Genomic DNA, 5,981 nt, shown 5'->3' on the forward strand with positions numbered 1-5,981 from the left:
TCGGTCCGTCCAGGCACCCGGAGCTGAGCCGGGGGGTCGGGGCTGCTCTCTGCTGGGGCGAGCGTGGCTGCCTGTGTCGCAGTGGCCTGGGCAAGCAAGCGCTGGGTGAGAGGCTGCGCCCGTGGGTCTCGCTTGGTGTTAGCCTCAATTTTGGGGACAAAAGTTTGGCAGCAGCTGAGGTCTGGACAGCTGCAGCTCCTGCGGAGTGGTCGCGGGGTGCGGGTCCCTCGGCAGGGGGGTTGCAGACAGGCTCCCGAGCAGCTGTGTTGGTGCCTCGCAGCCCACGCAGAACATGAATGCTCTCCCTGCTCTGCCTGTCTGTCACGGGGCTGCTGCCCTGCAGTGCTGCATGGTAGGGATGCGAGGGCCACGCTATTTCCGTAGCAAGCTCAAGTTCCTTGGGACTCGTGGCCGGAGTCACAGTCCCTGGCGTTGCTGGCAGCACGTTTCCACTGCCAGCAGCATGAGCTGGGCCGCGATCTTCCGTGGGAAGGGTATGGTTTGCATTGCATGGGCCTTTGTTCTGTCCCTCGCTGTGTTTGTTTGCATGCTCAGTCTTTGTCCAAAAAAAAATCTCACAGCTTGAAACCCCTTCACGCATTTTCCTCTGCGAGTCAGAGGCCGGCCCCACCAGCTGCTTGTACTTAATATATGGGCGGTGAGTCTCCCCTTTGCACAGCTGTGCTGCTCTTTCATGCTCGGGTACTGAGCAAGGGTGAGTAGAGAGATTAAAATGATTTCTCCTAACAGGTTTCCAAATTTGACGTTGCTTTTCTGGGAATGCTGCAGCCTGCTCGTGGGGAGCTTGTCAAGTGCCAACGCAGGTTCAAATGTTTCCTCCAAGCGGGGTTTTGTAATAGCGTGCCTGGCTGCAGCTTGTGCTCGGCTACCTGCATGTGGCACCCGGCAGGAACAGACGTGCTGTGCTGCCCGCAGAGAGAGCCAAGGGTCTGCAGGGTGCTCACGGAGGGGAGGCGGCCCCTGAAATTGGGGGATGATTCCCAGCGCTGACCTTCGTAACCACCCCATGGTCTGCGTGTGAACCTGCGGGGGTGGAGTCGGAGGAAGGGGCTGGTGGATCTTGCTGGTGTATCGATGAACGCCCTTCCAGCAGCCTGGTGTTTTGGTGCAGAGGGCTGAGCTTTCTCCATTCCTGCGAGTTGCTTCTGTGCCTGTGTGTGCGCTCGGGGGGCAGTGCTGCTCTCCGCAGCTCCGCGTTTCCCTGAAGACCGGAGCGTCGCTGCTAGGACCTGCCCATGAGAGCCAGTTTCCACGCCTCAATGTTTGGTGGCACGTCAGCTGAGATGGGGCAGCCACCACCGCGCTCTGGGCCCCCCTCTGCCGAGCTGAAAGCCCCTCGCCTGGGGCGAGCAGCACCGTGTCCCACAGCAGCGGCTGAGCCATGCATGGTGCTGCGCGGGTCCTTCCTGGCATCACCCGGAGCCGGTGCTGCAGCTGGCATCGGGGGGCATTGCTGCAGGGCGATACCGGCAGAATCATGCCCTCCACACTGGCACTGGTGAGATGTCCCAGGCTGGGGACACGGAGGCGGGAGCTGCCATGGGCCTCTCTGGGATGTGGTTCTCTGGTGGGCTCACCAGGATGGGCAGGCTTGTGCTGCTGCTGTTCTCTGCCTGTAGGTTTTAAAAACTGTATTAGTAATTTCTGTGGCTATTTTAGGAAGATACTTCCAAAGGCACTTTGCATTACGGATACTCTGAGCCTTCAGGGGATGTGCAGGATGGCAGGAGCGCTATAAAATGCAGTGACTTGTCAAGAACATTTTTGGAGAGAGAAAACAAACACCCAGCAGGTGGTTTTATTTGGCATCTTCTGATGAATTTGTGATGTGTTTAGGAAGCCTCAGTCTCATGCCTCAGCAGAGCGTGTTTCACTTCGGATTTCGCAGCCCTCCGAGCATAGGCAGTGAGCGTGCCGGCCGGCAGGAGAAGCTTGCCGTGTTGTCATCTGCCTGCTTTGTCGCATACCATTTTGCAAGCCTTTAGTCTGTGCAGTTCTCCTAAGCCCATGTCTGCCTCCGGTATCGCAGGGATTCTCCTCAAAGAAATCCTATCTAAAGGTGAAAGATGCTTTTTTCCCCCCTTTTCATCCCCAGTCCATCCCTTTGTGCTGGCCTCACAGTGCGGGTGCAGGCGGGAGCGCAGGCTGCGTGATGCCCTGCCCGTAGGAGCCATGCAGCGTGCGGGAGGTCCCGCCAAGGAGCCGCCCCGAGCCCCTCTCCCCCTCTCAGGGTCTGCAAACAAGAACCACTGATAGCAGCAGAGGGTTGCTCAATCCGCAGTGCTTGGAAGTTAAGCAAGTGGCTGGTTCCCATTGCACGTTCCCAGGTGAGTGAGCCCAAACTGAGACCGGGGAATCCACAAGTAGCTGTGGTGTCGAGAGGTGGGAATCTGCAAGTAGCTGTGGTGTCGAGACGCTTCTCCATGGAGGAATGACCTCCGGCTCATCAGCTCCGGAGCCGCTGCAATTGCAGACTGCTGTAGTGGGGCAGGGAGAAGCAGCTGGGTTTTTTTCCAGTGCTCCTGTTCCTGCTCGGTGCTGGGGGTGGATCCTGCGTCTTGAGCGACTGTTTCTGGCAGTGACTGTGCCCGGACACGCTGTAAGGGGGGTGGGAGAGCACCCGGCCCCCCCGCTCCCCCAGGCAGCTGTGCTCACAGCTGGCTGCAGGCCAGTGCGGCTGGGCGGCATGCAGAGGAAGGACAGCATGCAGAGACAGCCCTCGGTGGCCCAGCATTTGCAGATGTAAATGGCAGCAGAGGACCCAGGGCTCACAGCTGGGCTTCTGAAGGCAGGAACCGAGCCGTGAAGCACTCGGATGTGCTGTTCAGGGTAATTTGTCTTACGGGTCAGCCACGTCGCGCACGGAGCAGCATGTCTCGGAAGGACCCGTTTCCGTTTCTTCCATCCATGGTTTCACAAGGAGAGCTTCTCCCATGCCGGGGCTTGGTGGAAAGTCGTTGCACATCCTCGCTGGGGGCTGTGCAGGCACACGGGCTTTGCGCCGTATCGAGTGGGAGGCCATGTATTCACACATTGCTGAAGTCGGTGCTGGGCAGTGCTCTGTGCCCTTCCCAAAATTACCGGCTTTGTGAAACGCCAGATGCTCGCCCTTGTGGCAGGCGACACACTAAGCCTGGCTGGGCCACGGTGGAGATCCTGGGGCTGGTCTGTGCTCAGGACCGTGTAGCCGCAGGGCTGCTCCGCACTGGCAGCCGCAGGAAACAGGGCAGGGAAGAGCAGAGAGGGGCTGCGGGGAGATGAGGTACAGCAGCTTTTCTTCCTCACCTTGCTGTCCAAGGGGTATGCAGTGTGCCCCTCTGTCCACGTTACCCTCTCCTCAGTCAGTGCCTTCAGCTCTGGGGACACCTGGTGTTGCTGCATTGGGAAATAAAATATTTTGATTTTGTTTCTTAAGCAAATTTGAGGTTTTGGGGTTTCTCTTGCAGAAACAACCTTTTATTTGCAAATCCTGATCTTTGTGTGTGCAAGAATGGAGCTTGTTGAGACTTACGGTTTGGCGTGTGGATTTGGAAAATATTTTTTTGAAGATACTTAATATTTTTTCTAGCAGTTCCTCTGACTTCTTTTTCTCCCTGTTGTATGGCAGGCTCTGACCACCCACATCTGTATGGGGAATCTTTGTTCGGTTTTGGGAGGGAAGAGTCACGTTTGCACTGAGTGCAGTGAGTTAATGTGGAGGCTGCAAATTCCAGCTCCCCTCGCTGTGCGGTGCTCCCTGTGCCCCTCTCCAGCTTGCTGCAGGGATCTGTGCCATCCCCAGGAGTGGGAGTTCCTGGGACCTACCCTGGACGGGGGCTGGGAGCTGGAGGGGCCCCGGATGGAGGTGCAGGGAGGAGGAGGGGAACGCCTCCGTGCTTCCCGAGAGCCCCCACGGACAGCTCTGCGGGGGGAGTGGGGCGATGGGAGCGTGTCTGTCTGTCTGTCACCGTTCGTGCAGGTCCTGCAGCGGCACCCGCGCTGGCTTTGCCTTTGTCCCCCTGAGGCAGCGACTGCAGAGTAATTAAGAAAAGGTAAAGCTCTGTGAATTGGCGCTGTGGGTTGATTAAAAGTTACAAGTGCAGAGCTCCTGTCCCGTTTCAGCACAAGCGCATCTGAAACAGAGACTGAGCCGATCTGCCAGGTGGCCCCATCCGTCGCTGGGGGGTCACGGACACCCCTCCTGCCCCGGCGCCTGTCTCTCGCAGCCTGCAGCACGGGGCAGCGGGTGCATCTCCCTTCCCTGCCTGTACCCCCTCACTCTGGCTCGGTCCTTCCAGCGGCAGCTGTGCCTCCCAACCCTGCTCCTTGAGCCAAGAGGGGGACGTGGCGAGCCCCTTCCCTCCTAGCTTTGCCACAGCTTTGCTGGGGTGTGGTGGGAACAGTGCCAGGTCGCTGGGGTGGGTGCCTCCATCGCCGCCTTCTGCCAGCAGCTTTCACTTCAGGCGTTTCATAATTAATAAGCCAGTTTGAGAGAAAGGCTGTTGCCTTACGGAGAGGTTTGCAAAAGTGGGTACTGTGGTTTCCATCACCGGACGATAAAATGCCATTGCTGTGCTTGGAATGAGAGGCAGGCAGAGTGAAGATGCTGTAAATTGGTGGGATTTTTATTATTTTGGGAACATTGTAGCATTGAGCAGGATAATAAAATATTTTTCTAATCATAACAGCCTCGAGGCAATAAACAAACAGTACATTTGTGATGTGAAATGTCTGTCGATTCTTTGTTGATGTGATTTAGAGCCTGTTAAAGCAGGCTGGCGCACTGTGCATGCATCCCGGCCAGGCTCTCCTGGGATTGTGTGCTGGGGTGCTCGGCTGGGAATGTGCTGCGTGGCTCGGGGCTTCCACCTCGCAGGCTTTTCTGAGTGAGAAAGCCAGTTTTTGAAGCCGGTGCATGCTGCTTTAATCCTTGGGGCATCAGATTCTGCTAGTTTATTTTTCTAGGTACTCAGCAGTGAGAATAAATTCTCCCATGTCCCCCCCCGGAGGAGGGCTTTGTGCTTTGGGAGAGAAACGGTCTTTTGTGAAACCCCCTTGTCCCTGCAGGGGCAAGCCAGCGACCTCCGGGCTGCAGGAACACGGTAGTTGTGGTGGTGCCGGGGAGCGGGAGCTACGCTGCGGTGGCGGGCTCTGTGCCACCGGACCCTTGCGCCCAGCTGCTGGGGTGGCCTCAGCATCTGAGCAGAGCTGCCAGAGCGACGGCGAGCGCCTTTCGCACTGGAAGGCGAAGAGGGAACGTTCGGGAGCTGGTGTCGTTGCAGGGACTCTGGCTGGTGCATTGTGTTGAGTGCGTTCAACTGAAGGGAAATGGGGCAGGACCTGTAAGCGCAGCAGCGCTGGCTTGCCCTGCGGCTGTTGTGGAGGTGAGCTGAGCCGGCTGGGTGCTGAGATCCAAGCTTAAACACCGTCCTTGTGGTTTGGGTGCTAAGATGTGCGCTTAAACACCCATTCTTGCAGTCTTTTGACTATGTCTTCCAGTTTTACTTGGGATGATGTCAGCGGTGCAAATGCAAACCACAGTGCTGTTTGTTCTATTTGGGGATTTTCAAAGGGACGCATAACCCTGAAGTGCTCTAAAATCCATGTATTTTTATTGGGATTGTTTTCTGATTCCTGTAGATACGTCTGGTTTTGTGGCCTGCAGTGCATCTCTAGCTTTAATAAGCAAAAACTGTTCTGCTGTCGATGTTGCTGTTCTCGCCACTTGGTGGCCTGAAAGCAACTTCTTTTTTTTTTTTTTTGAGTGCTGTAGGTGCCAGCTACAGCTTAAGTTAACCCACATAAAAGTGGGTTCTTCTCACACCGCCCAGAGCCTCAGGCCGTTGCTCACCTCCAGCAGAGGTTTGTACAAACCTCCTGTTCTGCTGCGAGCGGCTGCAGTATCGATTTGGGGTGGGCAGCAAACCACAGTGTAGGTTGGACTCTGCTCCTGCAGGCTGGCCATCCCCGTGGAGATCGAT

Source organism: Pygoscelis adeliae, unplaced genomic scaffold (genome assembly GCF_000699105.1).
Source record: "Pygoscelis adeliae isolate BGI_AS28 unplaced genomic scaffold, ASM69910v1 Scaffold262, whole genome shotgun sequence".
In the NCBI taxonomy this organism is placed as follows: domain Eukaryota; kingdom Metazoa; phylum Chordata; class Aves; order Sphenisciformes; family Spheniscidae; genus Pygoscelis; species Pygoscelis adeliae.